Source organism: Diorhabda carinulata, chromosome 5, assembly GCF_026250575.1.
Source record: "Diorhabda carinulata isolate Delta chromosome 5, icDioCari1.1, whole genome shotgun sequence".
NCBI classification, from domain to species: domain Eukaryota; kingdom Metazoa; phylum Arthropoda; class Insecta; order Coleoptera; family Chrysomelidae; genus Diorhabda; species Diorhabda carinulata.
The window spans coordinates 20,426,641-20,449,578 of NC_079464.1; the positions used below are offsets into that span (position 1 = coordinate 20,426,641).

At 31.6% G+C, this 22,938-nt stretch overlaps 1 protein-coding gene across 2 annotated transcripts in view; it reads right to left on the reverse strand.

Moving 5' to 3' along the window:
* LOC130894207 (POU domain, class 6, transcription factor 2) overlaps positions 1-13,667 on the reverse strand; it is a 154,394-nt gene extending 140,727 nt beyond the window's left edge. The window contains exon 1 of one of the 2 annotated variants that reach the window (XM_057800847.1): positions 13,333-13,667. The gene's annotated coding sequence lies outside the window, so the exon portion shown is untranslated. The remainder of the gene's footprint in view (positions 1-13,332) is intronic. The other variant, XM_057800849.1, reaches the window with a different exon arrangement.
* Positions 13,668-22,938: the final 9,271 nt, after the last annotated feature.

The following is a 22,938-nucleotide window of genomic DNA, read 5'->3' on the forward strand; positions in this document are numbered from 1 at the left end:
AATTTTTCTTCGGGACCAAGTGTGGTACTAGCTCAAAAATTATTTTTTGTTTGTGAAATTCATGAAAACTTATTTTTTTGGACGCTACATCTTGAAATAATATGGAACAAATGCCAAAAGCGTGATAGCTTGATAATACAGTCCTGCAGCTCAACAATTAGATTTTTTTTTTTCTAAAACTTCCATCCTCAGTCCTCTGCCGTTTTGCAACAAAGTATAACAAATCTAGAACAACCTGGAATAACTTTCAAAATGCTTGTAATTCCAAAGTGCAGTGCTAACTTTTTGGGGTTGCCAAAACAATGTAATAATGTCTGACGAAGGAATTGAAAAAAAAAACATCTTCAATTGAAGATAATTATTAGAACCGTATTGAATTAAAATCGAAACGGTCTTATTTTTGGATTATTTTCTCAACTTTCTATTTAGTTACTTTATACACGCACTATATATGTTATGAGTACACGCTCGCGCGCCTTGTACCTTTAACTTTTGCAAAACACGACTTTTATTTCAAAAGTTTCAGAAAAGTTTTGCATTCGGATAAAAGGAGTGGCGAGCGTTAAAAGGGCAGATCGCGGAACCGATCGGCTTGAATGAAAAGAGGAGCGCTCTTAAAAGTGCGGTTGGCAAACAAGAAGAGGCGTTAAGTGAAAACTGGGATATTGTTTTAACTAATGTTATCCTTCGAGATTCTAATACAATATAAATCTCAAATAAAATAGGTATTCAAAAAGAATATTCGATATAATAGTCATTATATTATTATGTTATCGAGCGGTAGAAAGAAAAATAACAAACGACACTATAAAAATCATTCTGAAACAAAATATATATATACAACAAAGGAAACACAAGAATCTGTAAAAATTATAGAAGAATCACATTATTAAGTACAGTCAGTAAGATATATACGAGAATAATAGAAAAGAGACGATCAAGGGAGACCATACAGGACTAACAACAAACAGATACAAACAGTGAAACCAATAAAGGAAGACAGATACATACATCTATGTTTAATAGATCTTAGAAAAGTCTTTGACAGAGTCAATAACATATACGAAATCCAAGAAAAACTAAAGTAAAGAGTAAAGGCTTCATATAAACAGACAAAAAACTATGTCAGAATTAGGCAAGAAGTATCAAATAGGTTCGTAAAAACAAAAGGAGTGAAGACAATTATTTACTTATACTACCAGATGAAGGAATAAAAGGGACAAAAAGTCAAATTAAACAATATATAGTAGGATATTGAAAAACGGAAGACATTAAAATATAGGAAATATACAATGAAAGTCTACAGATAATGAATATAAGAATAAACGAATACATGTTACTAAGATGATGATAAGCTTGAAGAAGACACATCAAATAAAATCAGAATATACCTTGTAACGACGCTAATACTAGTTGGTAGGATGGAAAAGAAATAAACGAGAGAATCGGCGCTGGTGGAAGATTTTTCAATGCAATTAAGACACGATTTCTAGTCAAAACAAAAAGGAATTACCAAAACAAATACAAACAAAAATACCCATATTAATATTTGGATCTGAGACATGGACACTAACACAGAACCAGAAAAGTAAAATACAAAGTAGAGAAATGAAATTTCCGAGGAAAATACATAGGATTGATAAAATATAAGAGAAAATTTGAATTTAAAACCAATTCAGAACAGAAGAAGGACAATTGAGATGGTTTGGCCATGTTATGAGAATGAGAGAAGAACGATTAATGAGGAGGATATATGAAGCATGAACTTAGAAATAAAAGAAAAGAGAAACGAGTAGGAGCTAGACAGAAGAAATTGATATAACTGGGGAAAATCGAGGAATGAGATGGCAGGAAATTGAACAAAGGACACAAGATAGGAGAGAATGGAAGCTGTTATGGAAAGAGGGGCCCACGAAATGACTCAACTCCAACATTCCTTAAACCTGAAAATGTACAAAGGCTTCAGTAAGTTATTTTCACAAATTTTCATATGGTAACAGAAAAGATATTAGCGGCTAAAATGAACTGTTTATAAATAATTGTGTTCTTATGAACAAGGTGAATACGAAGGTGTAATTTTGAGATACACAGAAACTACGAATATTTATATGAAGAACTTCTACAACTTGAAGCTCGAGGTTAATCATTTTTTGAAATGCCTTCAAAAAATTGATAAATTGGTTCATGAAACACGTGGCCAAGTCAGTCGAATGGGTTTTAAGTAATCCAGCACTGCGCCCTCAACTTTCTAGACTGATTATGATCTTGCCATTGTTGGTGTTGGTCAATCATCGGCAATTCAAACACTCTTTTGGAAATAATATGTTCAATAGTTTTAACGTTTCCTGTGCGATTATTACTCGCTCTATTTTTGGAAATCGTTAAGTGCACGTGGCAAAATGATTGAATTAACTTTATGTAAATGGATCCAACACAAAGAGTTGTTTCAATCTCTTGATAGGTACATCTTAGATGATCTTCGATCATTTCTCTCCCCCCCAATTTTTCTAACGAGCAAAACATAGTTGCTTGTAAAGGATTTCAATCACCGAATGTGCGTTATAACCATTCAAGACTTTATTATTTACTTTAACCGAAATCATACAAAAACACTTTATTCTGTGATAGCATCTACTCAACTGCAGAGTTTACTACTTAAGGATGGTGGTATTTAAAAATGTAGTGTTGCCATCTCTAACTAGTTTCGTTACATCCAAGAATATACAGAGTGGTCCTTGTATATAAGTCCTATCAATATTTTAGCTGGATTATGAATGTTTTCGTAGTGGGATTGTGGCAAAGTGTACTAACTCTAATATATTTCCGTGTTTAAAATGTCGTTGTTTCTTCTAAAAAACATTAGTAGCTTAAAAGTAGTGTAATAAATTAGCGTCTATGATGCTAGATACAAATTTTACACAAATTTCATACTGCAATGCAGTTTTTATGAATGAATATACCGGGTGGAAAAAAAGAACGGCTGTCAGCCATATCTCAAGAACGGATTATATGGCAGCTACAGGAGAAAAAAATTATAACAAAAGGTGCCCCAAGACATATTTTAGAATGTTAAATTCGTTACTGGAGGGTATATTTGGAAATATTAAATTAAAAACGCAAATTCCTTTAAAATGCACCCAATTACGTGGTACTTTATAACACGATAATGGACAAATTCTTCATTTCAAAAGTTTCAGTCTATTTCTTCAAATAAGAGGTAGGAGAGATTGGGAACCTTATTATGAAGAAAGCCGGATGCGCTTAGTCGATTTTTATGTTGTTTGATAGACCTTTTATCCATCAATACAAAATTCTGATATATTTAATTAGCAGCTTTTATGGTAGATGGCGTTTTTCCATATATTGTGAGACCATTTATTTCCCTGAAGCTTCAATATAATCCTTTCTTGAGATATGGCCGACGAACGTTCTTAGTTTCTCACCCTGTGTATACTTTGACAGATAAATCAATACCCAAAAACATATACAGGATCTACTGTTATTCATAAATACAATTTTAAGTGATACAACTTTCCTTTATAACCGAAATCGAAATAATAGAAAGTTATGAATACGTTGCATCATAACGGACGCTTTCCACAATAAATTTAATACAGTTGATGCTTTGATAGGAAGCTGTTCACCTCTCCTTCAAAGTCTTCCATGAACAAGAGTGAGTAATTTAATGAGAATAAATTTTAACAAACATGTAAGTATTTATGCGGGTCAGTCACCTACATTAAGGCTATAGAGGTATAAGTGTTCGTGTTCTAAGAGTTAATTGCATTAGAATAGCCCCACCCACCAATGCATATTAATAAAACACGTTGAGAGTGATTTACTATTACATCTATATGTATGCTGCCGTAAAACGCCAATAGGCTCCACATTACTTTTACCTGGTGAATTAACTGAAGAATCATAAAATAATGTCAGGCTTGTTCGTGTTCTATGAAATCATTTTAAGTAAGAATATAATGACATCAAAAAGAAAACCAAGTCTCGCAAATCAGTTCTTATACCGTAAAAAGTTGTGAGTTCCATATAATACCAGTCGGTTGATTTTTTTAATCCCTACTTAACACGTTGACTGCCGCCATACAAACAAAAATTTTTGTCCTGAGGCTGATTGTGAAAATCTGTTTATTTAACTGAAATGAAACATTAGCTATATCTAGAACTTCAATAGGATTGTTTTTTATGTTATTTTAATTAATTTCATGCTGGTTTCATGGGACCAGCGCTGCCCACTTGTCACAAGACAGGGTGCTGAAATGGAAGAAAGGATTAGACATGAAGAGAAAAGACTGCATATTTGCTATCGACTGCAAATTTGCATCTACTTCTTTAGAGAGTCAGTCCTACCTTAGTTTTAATTCTTGTTCTGGTTCCGGTATAAAGTTCTTTGATGACTCGTTGGTATATAGTTCTAACGTATTCTATCAAATGCTTTGGTGAAGTCAACAAAACAGACAAACATGGGTTTATTGGAGTCTATCGACTTTTCCACCAACTGACGAACTATGAATACTGCGTCCACTGTCCAACATCGTAAAATGTTAAACTACCCAAACAATCTTTCTCTTTGCAACTTAGTTAAACACTGACTGACTTACCCTCAACTGCTCTAAGTCAGATAGAAAAAGTAGCTGCCAATGCAGTAAGTGCTCATATGAAATTGGATCTAAAGCTTGAATTTTAAGAAAATCCAGATAATTCTGGTCGAAAAGCATCACTATTCCACTAGACTAGATTCCGAGCTTCCAAAATTGTGTTATTTAGACAAAAAAAATCGTATAAGGAACTTATATATCACAAAACTTTATCAATATTTCAATATTTGTAATAATCACAATAATCTATATCCATTTCTTGATTCATATTTCATTTGATGAGCGATTCACGGTCATTAGTTCACCAAGAGTCATGGAACTTTTTTTTTCTAAGAAAAATAATCGAATTAAAACCTAAATTCGAATTCAATTAATCTAATGACCGAAACGGAATTTTGATAATTATTATAATCTTTAATTCGCTTCAACTAGGGCAGTGAATAAAACTTTCATTATTTCTCTTTTGATAACAATCTATCGTAATGAGCTTTTTGAATAATTAAAAATACATTTGCTGATGTAATTAGCATTCCGCTTTTGTTGGGCAGTGACTAAACCTTTTTTATATTTTTTACGAGTTAAACAGAAGGAAATTTATTCGTTAATCGATGTTAGGTAAACATCGACCAGAAAATATATTCATTGGTAATGCCAGCGCTATTAATCATACAGTTTCCATAAAAAGTCTAGCCCCCTTCCTGAGAACTTAACTCTGGTCTGCAACGAAATTATTTTCAAAAAATTACGTCGTGAATAGAAATATATTGATTTTCTGAATTCGTTCCAGTTAGCAAATTTTTTTATCTGGATGTTGGTGATAAAAAATTGTTCCAAAATATAAATTTTACATCATTCAAAGCAGTGTTTTGACTGTAAAGCGAATTTTCAACACGAAAAGAGGACATCAAGCCTTACAGGCCAATAGTTTGAGGTCTTTCCACTGAACTAAGACTTTCTTAGATATATCCTGCTATTGTCTATGTGGACTCTCTTCTTTTTGTGCCTTCTCTACTCGTTTGATTGTTAAGTCTCTTTTCACTTACGTATTTTCTTCAATTCTAGCTATATGCCCCAACCTACGCAGTATTTTTATCTTCTATCTAGCCGTTCTCTGCCTGACCATATAATATGTTAATATCTGCATTCGTTCTCTTCTCCGGGATATGAGTCCCGGAGAAGAGAACCCATTTTTCTTTCTGGGATACGAGATCCTTCACCAACACTTACCCTTCAGATCTCTTCGACCCTAGTAGGTTTCCTAAAACTTCAACTATTTTATTACCTTTTAGCAATCTCACGTTGAAATCTTTAATTTCATCACCTTTTCTTGTTACTGTCAACCCCAGGTATTCAAACTCTATCGAACTCATTGTTAAACTCTGTTGTGATTTTCAACTGCTAGTCACTTAAAAAGTCGTTACCAATTTCCATATACTTGGCTTCTATGTTTTCGGTTTTATGTTACTTTCACCAATGGTATTAATTTCTTCGGAATAGGGCTTTGTACCGATATTTTTTTAATGTTTAATCATATGCTTGTCAAAAGTTGATGAATAAAAGCTCGAATTCAGTTCTTTAACTAACATTAACTTGTTTCGTATGATTGTAGCTAGCACTTTATACACACATCATTCAGTAATTACCGCAGTCAACCTTATCTCCCTTCTTATGTTTGGGGCAAATAATTGCTGTCTCCCATTGGCTTGGCATCTCTCCTAGTTCATAGATTTATCTAACATGTTGAATATTTGGTTCTGCAGAACCTCTTCATATTGTTTATCATATAATTTATCTGAGTTTCAGGTGCTCACTGTTCTTTTTCCGACTCACCTTCTCCGTTTTCCTCTATTTCTTCATCCAGCAATTCGTCAAAGTATTCACTTCACCTAACGATGTTTTATTTTCTGCTTTCCATTAGACATCTCTCTTCACTTACATAAACTGCCAGCATTCCGAATATGACAAACAATAAATTGTTTATAAATTTTTTTACCCCTTTTTTGAACAGTATTTTGAGGTCAAAAAAAATTCAAAAAACTGAGAGTTCAACTCTTTTTCTTTCCAACGCAACTTTCCAAATTATGCTAGGACCATCCGGTGAGCAAGAATGGCCCTTTGAAAAAAGGGCCTTCTATGGTTTAATTGCCATCTTGCAAAAACTTTTGGGGCCACAGGACCCATCTTTAGAGCATTGATTAACTACATCGAGATCTAGATTTTCAGAGAATAAGAAACCTTTATATTTAAAATTAAACAAATTATAAGAAATTTAAAAAATTGAAGATTTGTTCCTTTCGGTTGAATTATCTATGCAACAAACTATCGAAATTCAATTTATAAAAGCTTATTTTGAAGATTTTTCAATTCTCTACAATACTGCCCACAAAGACGAGTCTTGCATGGGTTTAGCGCAAAACGCAAAAAACAAAATTTGTACCGATTTTCTGGTGTTTTTATTGTTTCGTAAATACCTTTGCCTAAAATGTTTTTTCATCTATATACTATTTGAATCGTTTCTCTAACTGATCCCATATCTACAAATTTTTTTTTGGGTGTTTCCTTTGATTGAATCTCTCTGTTACAATCCCTAGCTGTTCCATATTATTTTTTAGATGGATGTTATGGTGAAAATTCAGATTGCTCAGAGCAACAAACACATTAAAAAAAAAGAAATGGTGTTTCGTTTTGAATGCAGTATTTTTCTTTCCTTTTGATTTTGTACGAGGCTTGTTTGGATCTATGCATTTTTGCATGTGGTTTACCATCTTCTCTATGCCCTTATGCGGCGCCAAATATGGCTTCAAACTTCTTCTTTCAGTTCTTCATCAATTGTAAAAAGCTTCTTACCCAAGTGTCTATTAAATTTTCCGTATTCCATCCAAATTTGTTGATGAGATCTGATGTTCTGTTTTGAACGCGTCGAAGATTGCTCAACGTGCGACAGTAGTGATCCGTATTAATTGTTGTGCCGATGGCAAGAATACAACTCAAGCGATTGCTATTTTGTTTCCGGTGTTAGGTGCTGGACCCACGTCTCATCCATAAGCATTTTAGAGACCCACCTTGGCATATCCTAAGCGGTATCTCAAAATTTTGTGAATTCGGGACTTGTTGACATCATGAATCATCCCGAACCGTCACCAATGATCTTCCAGCATTGTTTCTAGTAAAACCACAACGTCGTTTGTTATGGACGTTTGAACGTTTGTCTTTAGATTCTCAGCACCATTAGCGTACTTGTTAATTTTCTTTATACACTTCATACAGTGTTGGGAATTAATCTCCACGGGTAGAAAGTTCCTGGACACAAAAAACCAATCACAGAGCGTAATTCGCATATAGCGTGATAATCAAATGGAAGCCTCATCTTCCACGACCATCAAAACAATAATGAAAGGGGCAGGAACTAGGTGAACTGGAGTGAAGGTCCCAGTACAGTTGTTAGTGTCCACAGCTTCTTGAGAACATTATTTTACAGCCAACTCTCTAATATGTTAGGAGAACTGCAACTTCGACTTTAACTAAAACACTCTACTAGACGTAGTAGGCGATTCTAACAGAATTCGAAGATGTAAATTAACAAATTACACGAAATGTCACAACTTATGTTAATAAAACAAATGTCATCGCTATAGCAGCCTTGCACCACCGACCTGTGAGTGACCTTCAAATTGACCAATGTATTTTTTGTTGAAATTCACTATTCATATATTAAATTTATTAGCTCGTGTTCTATCTTTGATATTACTGAAAATAGAATGGATTTTGAGGTGCTGTTTATTAGAAATTCTGATACAATGTTGTTTAAAGATTTTATATGTGGTATAGCAATATAAGTAGCTTTTTATTAATAGAAACTGTATCAACAGATCGTACGTTTATCTAATATCAAAGTCAAAGTCAATTATTTAATGATACGTATTTACATGGCAACCAAATCATCTAAAACTACAGTTTAGAAGATTGTGAAACTTTTTCAAGTGGTTTAATTTGAAAATGGGCCTGGCGGAGCAAAGAGCGTAAATAATGATGAGAAATCGTTAGAGTTTATGCAAAGTTTCGTGGAAAATCCTTGTACATCCAGTTCTGCTACAACATGAGGTTTGTTTAGGGTCTATCTGTAATATTATTAAGAAGTTTCATCTTTATCATATAATCCTAGTAGAAGAATTATTAGATTTTAATGGCCGAAAAATGAAATTTTGTGAAACCTAATGCAAAAAGTAGATCCTCACTTTACAAGCCACATATATGTCCATATGTATGGAATAAATTCAATTTTAATTATGTACTATGTGGAAAAAAACTGAAACAGGTCGATTATTTTTGAATGAAACTATTATCCGCCTCCAGCACCTCCTAGAAAATTTTAAATAGGAAAGGGGGTCGTGTGGAACCTTGTTGGAAACGGTTTTGAGTCCTTTGTTCAGCAATATGAATTGTTTTAATTTTCGCACGCCTATGATTCTTTAATAAACTCGTTTGTCTCTTGGAAAATATCAATAAGTCGCTTTCATATTTTCTTCAGGCATTGAAACACCAGAACACCAACAAAAACAAATCCTGGTGCACTTCCAATAAGTTAAACAATTAGATGACGACCATACCTCGGTAAAACTCCCTTAAATAATTGACGGGATTCTTTTTTGGTCTTTCTAAACTATGGACAGTAAGATTTTTTTCACTCAAGTTTTCTCCAAATAAAATATTAAGTCATCTGCTAGTCGAACTGGTAAGCCACTAAATAAGCGCGTTAAGAAACGTTCCGAAACTACTTTCACAACGGACAAAAGAGGCGGGAAAAATCATTTTTCAGGAAAACTTCTGCGTCAAAACTGAAAGTACAGGATTAGAGTGCTTATAGAGTTCCATAGACTGTCCTCAAAGTGATGCTGTCAAATAAAAAGTTGTGGAAAAACCTATTGAAAATTGTTTAAAAAAGAAATGCCACTACAAATTTTAAACGCGCTATAACACGTGAACTTAGTCAATTTTACATTTCTGTCTGTTATATTAAATTCCTTGTATTGATTGCGATGACATAGGACGAACATCACAATATTTCGAAAGTAGATTAGAAATGCATCGATAAAATAAGAACTATGAAATACCAACAATCACATTTATTTATAAAAATATAAATATTCTATTAATGGAATTCTTCGTAATTTGTTTTTTTTTTCGTACTATTCTATAATCTAATTAATAAGGCTTTGCAAAGTACATTGAGGAGTTATTTTGTGTCATTCAAATTATGCATAGAATAATTTGTATATTGAGAAATAGCAATTTCAATTGAATTAAGTTTCAAATGTTCATTCACTTCCTGACAATAACCGAGACAATTTTGGAAATCCTGTACATTTGTATGAGTTTTGTTAATTCATTCCGTTACCCTAACTTTTAAATCAGCAATATTGTCTCGTCTATTAAAATAAACCTTAGATTTTAAATAACTCCATAAGAAGTTATCGGGAGGAGTCAAATCGGGGGATGTAGCTGGCTATTCAATTTTTCGTACGCGCAAAATGCGGTGGTCTTGTTGGTAGTAAATAGATCGATCTATCTCATTTGGATGATTAACAAAATGTTTAATTTGTTTAATTACTTTTGGGACATCCTGTATGGGTCTAAATTAATTTCACATGGTTGCCGAAACTCATATTCATACGTTTACGAGAAAAAAAATTGTTAAAATTTGATTGATAAGTTTCTACAATATTGATTTGATTTACTTTAATAATTCAAACACACTGTAAGTATTAATTTGTAAGAAATATTTTGGATTACTTTGAAAAAATATGTGTGATAATTTCCGTTATTAATAAGTGGTGTAGATGATTTTCATTCTGATGACATTTGAAATTTAATTCAATTGAAATTCCTGTTTCTCAATATATATACAAAGTATTCTATACATAATTTAATTGACACAAAATAACACCTCAATATACTTACTATAGAATAGTATAAAAAAAAAACAACAAATAACAAAGAATTCGATGAATAGATTATTTATATTTTTATAAATAAATGTGATTGCTAGTATTTCATAGTTCTTATTGTATCGATGTATTTCTAATCTACTTTCGAAATATTGGGATGTTTGTCCTATCTCTTCGCAATCAATACAAGGAATTTCAATATAACTTCCGCCGACAAAAATGTAAAATTGACCAACTTCACGTATTATAGCATTAATACCCATGCAACAAATTTACAATGTCTATTTCAAAGTGAATCAATAAATTGATGTACGACAATTTTTTTAAATATTTTCAACATATTTGTGCACATTTTGACGTTAGAAATTGCATATTTTGGGTTTTCAATTTGCTTATTGGTATTTCTGTATATTCCACTATCTCCAATTACTTCTCTGATATTTACAAATCAATTTTGTAATATGGAATCATGCATTTTGTTAAGATATTAGTGTGTGATAATGTGCAGTGTGATTCGTCTAAAGACAACTATCAATCACATTTAAACTCACGACACTACCTTCTTATTATATCATATTGCAGATTCTTCTAATAGATCCCCTAAGGAGTTATGAATCTAATTCAATCTTTCAACACGAAATCATGCATTTTTTTAAGATATTCGTGTGTGATAATATGCGGTGTGATTCTTCTAGACACAACTATCAATCATATTTAAACTCACGACTCCACCTTCTTATTATATCATATTGCAGATTCTTCTAATAGATCCCCTAAGGAGTTATGAATCTAATTCAATCTTTTAACACGAAATCATGCATTTTGTTAAGATATTCGTATGTGATAATGTGCGGTGTGATGCTTCTAGAGACAACTATCAATCACATTTAAACTCACGACACCACCTTTTCATTAAATTATACTACAGATTCCTTTAATATATCCACTAATGCTTTTTGAAATTAATAAACGCAGGTATTTAATCACTTCATTTTGCTCTATATAATCTATTCTGATACTGATTAGTCCACTGAAAATAAAAATTTCTGCCTTAAATTTGGAATATAATGGGACAGAACATAAGAATATGTGTCTTATATTCTGTTGTTAGAAATTTGTTTTGTTTATTAATTTAATATACTGATTTGTTTATTCTCTTACTTGGACCTCTATGGTGGTGGTAAATAAAATAAGACCAATCTAAACTCAATCATATTGAAGATTTATATACCTTCCTATTTTTATTTTACTTAATACAGCAAGTATTGGTAATGTTTTGTTCGATTACGGAGAATTAACAAGACTTTTTAATCAAAATTTAAAGAAATTCAAAATATATAATCTCTACGACAGATTTGGACTTACAATATAGTTTTTCATGCCAAGGTAATTAAGTTCAAGGTATTTATACTGTTTAATAGCTGGAACAAGTTTGTGATTACTTTATATTTACTCTGAGAATTGTTTATTTTGAATTATGTCTGTTGTTTCTTCTACGTATTTATATTATTGTAGATTTTGAAAATGTCTTAAAACGAAAACGAAACGTTGAAATACATTTTATTGTGAGGTATCACAAAGTAAATAAAAAAGTATTCTTTACATATAAATATTTTAAGTGAAAATTTAATTATTCAAATGAGCTCGAACGTCTTTTTTTTCAATAAGATGTGATTTTTTTTAATACAGTTTCATTGTATAAAAATTGCAAAGTCTGATAAATCATATATATTTTTACTTATAGAAGGGAAAATAATAAATGATTATGTCGTCCTCATTGACGTCCCGTTGTTTTATTGGACATCTGGCGTCCAATTTCACTATATTTCTGTATGAGTCTAGTAAATATTTTGTCGAGGAATTTTTGGCACAGTTTGTTTTGAATTATGTCCAACTCTGGCACTAAATTGACTTATAAAAGTCATACACTATTCGTCGACAACGTCTTTATTTGTATCGTTAACTTTTATCAGTTTTTGGTTAACTTTTAGACATTCAAATATATTTAACATAACCCGTCTTCACACACAACTCCGACTGACTTCCGTACAAAGTTTTTACCACTATGTCGTTTACCTCAAATGGTTGTCAAAAGGCCAAGTATTAAATAGTTATTGATAAAACAAAATAATAAATTAAATACAAAATACGTAGACTCAACTAATATTCAAAAACAATTAAAATAATGATATAAAACGAAATAATTCATTTAATGCAAATAGTGAGACAATTTTTTTGAAATAATCAGCTGGCTTTTCAATCTAGCTGCTTTCAGAAACACGTGTTGTTAAGGGATACTTTGATTTCTTACAGGGGGTTACTAATTAGTAAAATTCTTTACTTTTTTCGTTTTTTGGTATTATAGGCGCTTCTTTGAAACTCGTACCGGTATATTTTCTGGTAGAAACTCTATGCTACTTTTCATAGTCCTTCAAGTGAAAATAAATAAATTTTGATTGATTTATAATCTATAGGATTATCATTTAGTTACTTAATTTTATTATAAATTATGTTTTTTTGAAAATAAAAGTGATTTTTGATTTAAGAAAGAGACGAAACCTTATTTAGTTTAATTATTTTTTGAACTAAATATTACCAAAACACACACACACAAAATGTTGAAAATAGAAAAATTGTATTTACCATAAATATAACAACAAACGTATTTGTCTCTATAACCAAAGTTTCATAAATTATTTTGCTCCAAGTTTGTTATAAAGGAATTAACTTCAACGTTTCTGGCAATCATAAAACAATTATCAGATGTAACATACCAGAATTATTAAACCTAGAAGAAAATTCTTCGTAAAAAGAGGCCGTCTTGATATCTCAACTCACAAACAGTCAACAAACTTTCCAGTCATATCTGGTAAAACAGTTATTTAAAAATAAAACGATCACTCTGGCTCTTTTATTTTCAATAGAACAACAATACGAAAAAAAAACGGTAATAAACACACGGTACACACTACTACGAGCACGTGCTGAAACGACAATTCTGCCGCCACAAAAAAAAAACCCAAACAAGCGCGAGTTATAGTGAAGCATGCGATCGGTAGGCGCGCGCCAGCGCTTCCTGTCTTTTCCTCGTGAAGTCAAGTAGGCGACTGCTGGCGAAACAAGTGAGTTGAATTTTGGTCTACTCAAACTCGAACTTACCCCTACCGGTTGGCGGCGGGGTATCCCCCATGAGTTGTTGGGAGTTGAATCTAGAGCGCGGGGTGCACGCATGAGCAAGGATTGTAATTAGATTCGTAATGTCCAGTTTCGTATTTTAGGAGATGGGGTGAGAGATACGCAGGGTCGGTTCAGGACGAAAGCGCCTATTTCATATGATAAATATATATCATTTAGAAAAATTCCAACGGGTATTTTCTGACAATTTCATAAAATTTTGAACCTTAGTTTTATTTAGAATTGAATCACTGATTTTTTTCGTAAAAAATAATGTGACATTTGGCAAATATTTTCCGATTGAGGTACTCCTAAACATGTGATTTGAACCCTTCTTCAGTTGCAGGAAAACTCTAACTTCGAAATTGATTTTTGATCTGCGTAAACAATAAGAAATCATGGGATGCCAACTCAATAATGCTGATGAAAATAAGTATGATTAAAACCTTCGTGGTTCTAAGAAGACCAAATAATGTGTGGAACTGTCCACGTGTAAGTCTCTGCGTTAACTGGATGAATACCATACTTTATTTTCATCCACGTTTTCCGTATATACCTGGGGACGATATTTGCAAACAGTACATTTTCCTTCATGGTTTGATCTTTCCTAAAGTAGGAAGAATCGTTGCCATGTGCACACAGCGACCTGATCGCAACCAAAGTTCGTTGGTTATACACAAACACATTTATTGAGAAAATAGTTGAAAATTTCTATTTGACTACCTGGTATATTCTACCCGGTTAATTCGGAGAGGGGAGCAAACTAGAACGGGATAAATCACATAAGGACAACCACATTTTCTGAAAAACTAAGAAATTCAGTCATGTCACCATAATTAATTCAAATATGCAAAAAATTGACGAAATTTCCAAATATGCATGTAATTTACATTTAGAGGATAGAATTTGGTATTTGAAGGTCATATATATAGCATAAGATAAAGTCTTGAACATACCTTATCATAAGATTTATGCACATTCGGAATTAAATACTCAGGACATCCGATGAATCCGGATTCATCCTATTTGCGAGTTTTCTCTTATTTACTGCGAAATAACAATAAACCCATGTGATTTACACGTACTTTTATTAAAAAAAACTTAGATAAACCAAAGAGAATGTCAAAATAGACGTTCATAAATCGTTCATGTATGAATACATGTTCAGAACATATTATGAACACAGCAAGCCCATTTGCAAGTCTCCTTGTTGGTGAAACGAATCTTGTACGAGTTAAAAAATGTCATTATCCAATTTTCATTTTGTGAGGTTCATCCTGCTTGATAAAACAATAATTTCTAACATTCTGAAAGTGCTAAGATCCAGTCGTAGTCAAGATTTTGTTTATTTCTTAAGCATGTCGGCATATATCCAAGAGGACGAGGGAAGTATGACCGACTGTAAGAAATATTATTACCGCTGAAATGATTCTTATGAATCTGATCTGATTTCTACATAAATTGATTACGGTTAAAAAATATTTAAACTAGAAACTATGAATCAAATAGCACTAAGTTCTTTATATCAATTATCAAGCAGATGTATAAAAAATAGAGATATAGAGAAAAACGTGAGAGAATATATCAACTGTTATATAATTGGGAAAAGTTAATTATAATGAAAATGTAGAAAGCACGCACATTACATGAAACCAGTCTATCTGTTCTTTGATCTGTTTTTACTGCTAGCTTCTCCTAAAATGATAAAATAATATTTTTTATAACTATAGCTAGGTTTTAATATGAAAGAACAAGTTCTAATTGAATGGAAGTATGTAGATAATTAACAAAAATAGTTTTTTACAAAAATAGAAATTTGTAAGAGCAAAACAAGAGTAGCAGCTTCTAAAACAATCAAGTAAAAATAACAATTGGTTTATGAAGAAACTGCTGGTAGCGTAATGATTATGTCTAAAACAATCTAAACAATAACAAACAGAAGAAGAAGAAATCATTAGTGACAAACCAGGATTCTAAGACGAATAATCCATCAATTCGATGTTTGTGACTTCTGCGATTGATTTTTCTGATTTTTTCGCACACTTCTGGCAAATAAATGCTGGTGTACAATTCAGAATTGACCGTTCTGCGAAAAAACACGTGACCATTTGCTTCAAATTACTTCATGCTCAAATAATTGTGTTGGATTGAAACACCCATACAGTCAATTGATTTTTAGTTTCGGGTTCACATGCATAGATACATTATTTATTGTCTGTCACGATCTTATAAACCTTGTCGCGAGATTTTTTTGAGTTGCTGTCAAATTATGCGGTAAATTTTCATGCAATATATACGATATACTCAATACCAAGATACTGAGAAAATTACTAGATGATACTAAATTATAACAAAATAGAACCAGACGAAATGTGGTAATTTCCACGTTTGGGTTTTCGCATACGATCTTTTTAACTAAAATATTTCCAAAGATGAACTGTATTTTAAATGGAATTTCCTGTGTATTAATACATTTTTGAAATCCACGTAAAATTTTAATATACTTTTTTCTGAAAACTTCATTTTTCGAAAAATGCATACTTTTTGAGTTATTATAAATTGACCATTATAAATAATTTTTTTACGAGGGTATCCTTAAATATATGAAAATGGTTTCTGTTCGTTTGCTTTTAGCAACGACAGACGTATTTGAATCTATGTTGATGACAACACCTACATCGCTAAAATTTACAGAAAACATGAATTCACCCTTATTTTTCACCCCTATATGCATTAAAATAGAAAAAACCGGGTGGTTTTATTTAAAAAAATGAAAAAATTTGATATTTATGAATGTAAAACTTTATATACACACCTTGTATAAAATGAAAAATTTCTCAACATAGATTCGAATACGTCTAACGTTGCTGGAAAGAACCGAATAGAAACCATTTTCATATCTTTAAGGGTATCCTCGGAAAAAAATCATTTATAAGGGTCTGCAATTTTTTACAAAAAAATTAATAACTCGAAAAATATGCATTTTTCGAAAAAAGTTTTTAGGCAATAGTGTACTAAAATTTTACGTAGATTTCAAAAATGTATTAATATACAGGGTGTTCTACTTAAAATAACAAAGTTACTGTCCATTTTAGTTATCGTATCCGAAAACCAAAACATAGAAATTTCCATGATTTTACTATATGTATTTTGCCATAAACAGATAGTTTTAACTCGTCGTGGGACACATTGTATATTGTGAGGAGAAATATTTTTAAAATTTATTGATTCTTGAGTTGCCTTCGATACAATAGAAAGAATAGAAATATGGAAGTACCTGGATGAAATCGAAATACCTAAAAAACCTACGAGATTAAATGCAACTATCACAAGAACCCACGAGACGACAAAAGTTCAAATACAAATATCAGGAATGAAATCAGGAAAGAACTGAATGGAGAAAAATATAGCTAATTCCATTAATAAAAACATTGATCCTAATGGAGAATATTAAGAAAAATTAAGTTAAGTTACTATTTCAAAATGTCAATAGCAACCCTCCTTAATAGAATATAAAAAACATTGTCACCTCAAATTTACTTTGATTTTAATCCTAATTAAGCGTTGTAGAATGTAGATAGAGGACGTTTTACAATCGACGAGGAGATTTCATTGAATAAACTGAGGAATATTCAAAATATTTGAAGAAAAACAGTCTGAATTTCAGTTGAAGATAAGATGAAGAAATTTGAGTCAATTTACTACTATATGCAGATAGTTTGTTACTGATAACGAACAGAAATAAGATGCAGAAGTTATTGAATTATTAGACTAAATAAAAAGAAAACATGATAGAAGTGAATAACCGTAAAATCGTACATATGAACATAAATAGTGAATAATAGAGTTACACTATAAATAAAATGAAAAAAAAGACATATAAAACTATATTGGCACTTACGGATATTGACATGAAAGTGATAAAATGGAAGGGATAGTAAAACCTTGTTTGAAATTAAACGATTAGCGAAAGACGGGAAAAAAACAACTGATAACGTAGAAGGAGGAATGAAGAAGATTTCCTGCTATTCAGATTGGATACTCAATATTTTTGGAAATTTTTATAGCAACCATTTTTTGTAATTTTATAATTCATTTTATTGAGATTATCCCCTGTTGAAAATCAGTATACCATTCTGATTAAATCTTGTCTCCATGCCATAGGTTTGATAATATTCCATTGAAACTGGTCATTGTCACTATATTTATAGAAAATTTTCATGTCAATACGTTTTGAAATGCTAGTATTTCTGAAATCCATTAGAAAGAGTTTACGGGACTATTTTAATCAATTGTAGCAATCAGTTGTTGAAAATCTCGCGCCCGACTTTATGGATGGTCCGCAGGCACAGGAAATTCGTCTGGACCTACTAAAATGAGACAAAGCAGGGAAAACTTCACTGTCCCGACTATAGAAAGATGTCGCAGTGAAAAGGTTAAAATTGTTTGGGTTTTAAGAAGTTTAAAGACTAGGTTTTTACGGTGTTGAGAGTCAGTAAGAAAATGAAATAAAACGTCTCATTTTCCCGCCGTGTTTGTCTCGAGTTTCGTCTCGAAATAGTGCGTTCTATAAATAAAAAAAAATAAATGATTGTTATCGATAATCATTAGTTACTTTATACTTTTATTTGCTAGTTAGTACATATTTCTGTATAAGTAGTAACCGCAACTGGAAAAAGTGTTTTAAATGATTAATTTCGATCAATGCAAATTTCTCTTTGTAAACGTCCTCTTAATTTCCCTTGACCCTTTCCTCTTCACCTTCGCTACGTCTCTAACCCTGAGCGTGTTTAGAGCTAAACAACTAAAGTTTCGACCCAACTCTTGCTAAAATATCGCAATCATTCTAGTCCAAACATTCAGTAGGATTAACTATCAAATCTTAACAGTAACAGAGTTAGTGTTGCATCTCTTTTCGTTGCGCTCTTTTTGTCTCTCTTTGACAGGAACGTACTGATATAATTTTCTCCAATTATTTTTTAATTACCTCACATTTCAAAATTTATTTTCTAAGTACAATTCGATCTAAAATACTTACGTAGTTCTCTTTACATAGGTTAACTTCTTGCTGTTATTGGTTTACCTGTTTTATATCATCAAATGAAAGTATAGTTTATTTTTCGAAAATATAGAGTTGCTTAGTCAGATCTTTTCTTGTTGTTAGCTAGTTGAAACAAAATAGGGCTGTGAAGATCAACGAATTAGTTAGTCGTAAATTGAATTACCAAAATAAAGCTTGTAATCTATTTTTGTTCAAACAAACATGTTTCGCACACTTCGAAAAGAACATGACATCTTTATAAAATATTATAGGCCAAGAACCAGTAGTAAAAAATGTTAAAACTGTGGAATTTTGTTAATAATCTTCGATTTTTTGAAGATTTTGTGTTCACACTATCGTAAGCTCTTTTGAAATTAACAAATAGGATCGGTGTTGGTATCTCATATTCATAACAACCAGTAATTAGCTGTTTCATCATAAATATTCGATGGGATGTTCCTTTACCTTTTCTAAACTATCCTTGGTACACTCCTTACAATTTTTCTGTGTATATTTCTAATCTTCAACATTGATGCGAATATTTTGTGTGTGACGTCTAGTAAGACTATTCCTCTATAATTTTCACACAATGTTTTGTCTCCCTTCCTGTAAATGGGTAATATACCCAGCTAACAAGCTGGGTGACGCCTGAAGCGTGCTAGCTGGGTAATGGCTTTTCTCCATGCTTCTGGAATTTTATCGGTTTTCCAAATCTGACTAAGTAAATTGTAAATTTGTTCTTCAAGCTGTTCACCGCCATGTTTTATTTGTTTCTTTGCTACTAAAATGTCTCCGAGACTTTTATTGTTTTTCATCTTATTTATCACTTCTCTGTTCGGTAGAGTAAGCTGATTTTCAAGGTTTTCTTCTTTTGCTATTTCTTCGAGTACGTTTTCGTTTCAGCCATTTTCGACCTTGACTAATTCTTCGACATATTCTTTCCATCTTCTAATTTTTTCTTTTTCGTCACCTAAAAGGCTTCCTTATATATCTTTTGAATATGTGGTAATATTTTCGCTTTGTTTTCTTATGTGTTTAACATCTTTATTAAAATTTTTCTTTCTTTGATATTTTTCTTCTATAGTTTCGATTTTGTCTTCCAAAGGTTCTCCTTTGTTTTCTTACATATTCACTTTTGCTTTTCTCGGCTCTATCCTGCAACATTTTTTATTTATTAAGTTTCCTTTTTTGCTTTTGTCAATCGGATATTTTTTTTCGTGGCCATTGTTACTGCTTGTTCACTTTTTTCCTAGTTTTTTTCAACAGTTAGTGTGTGGCTTTCTTCTAGCCTGCTTAATTATTCTTCAATATCTACTGTATACTTTCTTTCAATATTTTCTCGCTCGCTTTAGTCAAATAAAATTTGCTTGATCTTTGGTTTTTTTGTTTTTTTCATTTTTTTTTTGATACCAGAAAGGGACACGATCGATCTGATTTCTACCGGGGATAATCCAAGATGTTTTTTTTCTGAAAGTGGGTACTCTTGATATTCATATCTCTTTCGATTGCCAATTCTATCACTTTTCAACTTTTATTTAAAAAAATAATCCGTCGCATTTGTTATTAACACACCTCGTATGGTATTGATAAATATACAACGGTTCAACTGGAATTTCTCATCTTTTTATGCCCGCCTCTTTCGTATCTAATAAAAAGCAGTAGAGTGACAAGCATAAAATAAAAACAACGAACAGTTAGTGAAATAATCTCGAAAAGAATTCAAGTCGTTTAATCTCCCTCACCTAATAATATCCGGATACCTACAACAACAGGCATCAAAACTAACCTTCGAATATCAACTTTGCATTAAAATTAATCGTTTATTTATGTAGGCGCACCCTGTAAGATCTAACTCATAAATTACCATAATGACAGTCGAAATTAACATAAAGTATAACGAGTTACTTCGTTTGTAATTAGTGGGACTGTTCTGTCTTTTATAAAATCGTAGGCGGTATAACAACGTACAAAGAGATACTCAACTCACACTGACCTGCTTCATTTATTATTGAAAATAAATGAATTATTGAAGCGGTTAGAACGATGACGACGTTTCGCCTAATATTTATAATTTTTCCCTTGGACGAATAATAAAAAATGGTCCCAGCGTATTCTTTACAAAAAATGTCTGATGCAAAAGAAAGTTGTAAGTATGGGTGGAGGGGGAGAGTTCCTAACCTAACCTAACCTAACTTGACCTAATCTAACCTAAACTAACCTAACCAGTAAGCCCAAACGAGGGTTGTTAAACCACTCTGATGAAACGTATTAACGTCGAAACGTATTAACGTCGAAACTAGTCAGTCGTTATATACCCCTCCTTGCAACTGCGAGCCATTGGGAATGTTATCGACAAAAAGGTCGATTGACATCACGCTCTTCAGAGGAGATGTAATTCAATATTCGTCGAGGAATTAGCCAGGAAAGTAGTTGTTGTCTTCTTTAAAGAATGATAGAATATATCTTCAAAATATTAAATTTCAAAATTATGGAATGTTAATATCGACAAAAAGGTCGATTTAACATCACATTTTCAGAGGAGATGTAATTCAATTTTCGTCAAGACATTAGCCAGGAAAGTAGTTGCTTCCTTCTTTAAAGAATGTCAGAATATATCTTCAAAATATTAAATTTCAAAAGGTGAATAGTAGGAATCGTGTATTTTGGTATATATATAATAACCAAAACCTCACCAATACAATAGTTAGTTAAGATTTTTGGTGATTTTTGATAGTATTAATGCTTGTATAAATTTTTAAACTCATAGAATTCAAAATTCAATATTCAAATTGACGTTGATAGAAATATTGATTGATTGAAATATTGATTCTGGTTACTATAGGAATTTTCATTAATTATTAATTGGTTAGATTATGGATGACGTTGACTTTTTATAGATAAGGATAAGGATAAGTTGTAGTGAATGATTTTCAATGTTGATTGGTAAATTTATGGATAACATTAAATTTCAATAGGTTACGTCGTTATGAATGTAGTTGAATAATAATCATTGGCTATTATATAAATAACAATAAATTCTATAGGTTACATCGTTATAAGTGAAGTTGAAATTTATAGGTTAGGTGAGGTTAGTTGGTTGTTAATGTTCGAAAGCTCGGAAAATATATTAAAGTTAGTCCACTTTGATTTAGGTCTCTTCTGTTTTAAAATTAATTTTTTTTTATTAGTTTTTTGAGGATAAAATTTGACGTTTCGACTTTTCTTTAAATAATGGTTAACAATCCGTAACTTTTATAGGGACAACCTGCACGATCTGAGAATACCAAAAACGAATTTTTCAATCGATTTTTTAACGAAACGGTACTCGTTATTTAACTCGATAAAAGTTATAGTTTAGGAGATTTTTAGATCGTTGTGTATGTCAAGGAAACCGTTCGCCATAAAGAGACATTTTTCAGAATATTATCATAAATTGTAATTGTTTATTTCGATAAAGACTTAAAGAAAAGTCGAAACTCCAAATTTTATCAAAATATGATAAAGACTTAAAGAAAAGTGGGAAAGTCAAATTTTACCTTCAAAAAATTATTGAAAAAAACTAATTTCAAAACAGAAGAGACCTAAAATCAAGAACATTTAGAAGCATTAATATAACGTATATTTGAGACTCAGTCTCCGAGTTAGAGAATTGAGTTAAATCAATTCTCTAACAGTAGTACAAAAAAAGGATCGCTTGTTTTTTTAAAAAAAATTGTGAGGGAAAAGTTTAGATTTCAATACTTAATGCTCGGCTTAAAAATAATTTCTCAATTACGAAACATGGAATATTAAATATTCAAATTTGCATGATAAAAAAGTTTTAAGTTTATGAAAGCCCAGTATCACTGCTTATAATGGAATACATTTCATTTGCATCGAGACGTTACCCTAATTGTCCTCTCTGAAAAATTGAAAGATTTTTTCTTCGGCAATTACTGTTAAAAAAAACCAAACCAAACGAACAAAATTCAATTTTAATTGTATATAATAGAGAATTATGTTTATTATGTAATTATACTCGTAGATATAAATAGGCAAAAAATACTGTAACCTAGCTTAAAGGACTGTGAAAAGTTTCAAAAAATTCTACACTACTATCTGAAGTCCATGGGCGCCTCTTACCTAATGGTTAACAATCCGTAACTTTTATAGGGACAACCTGTAC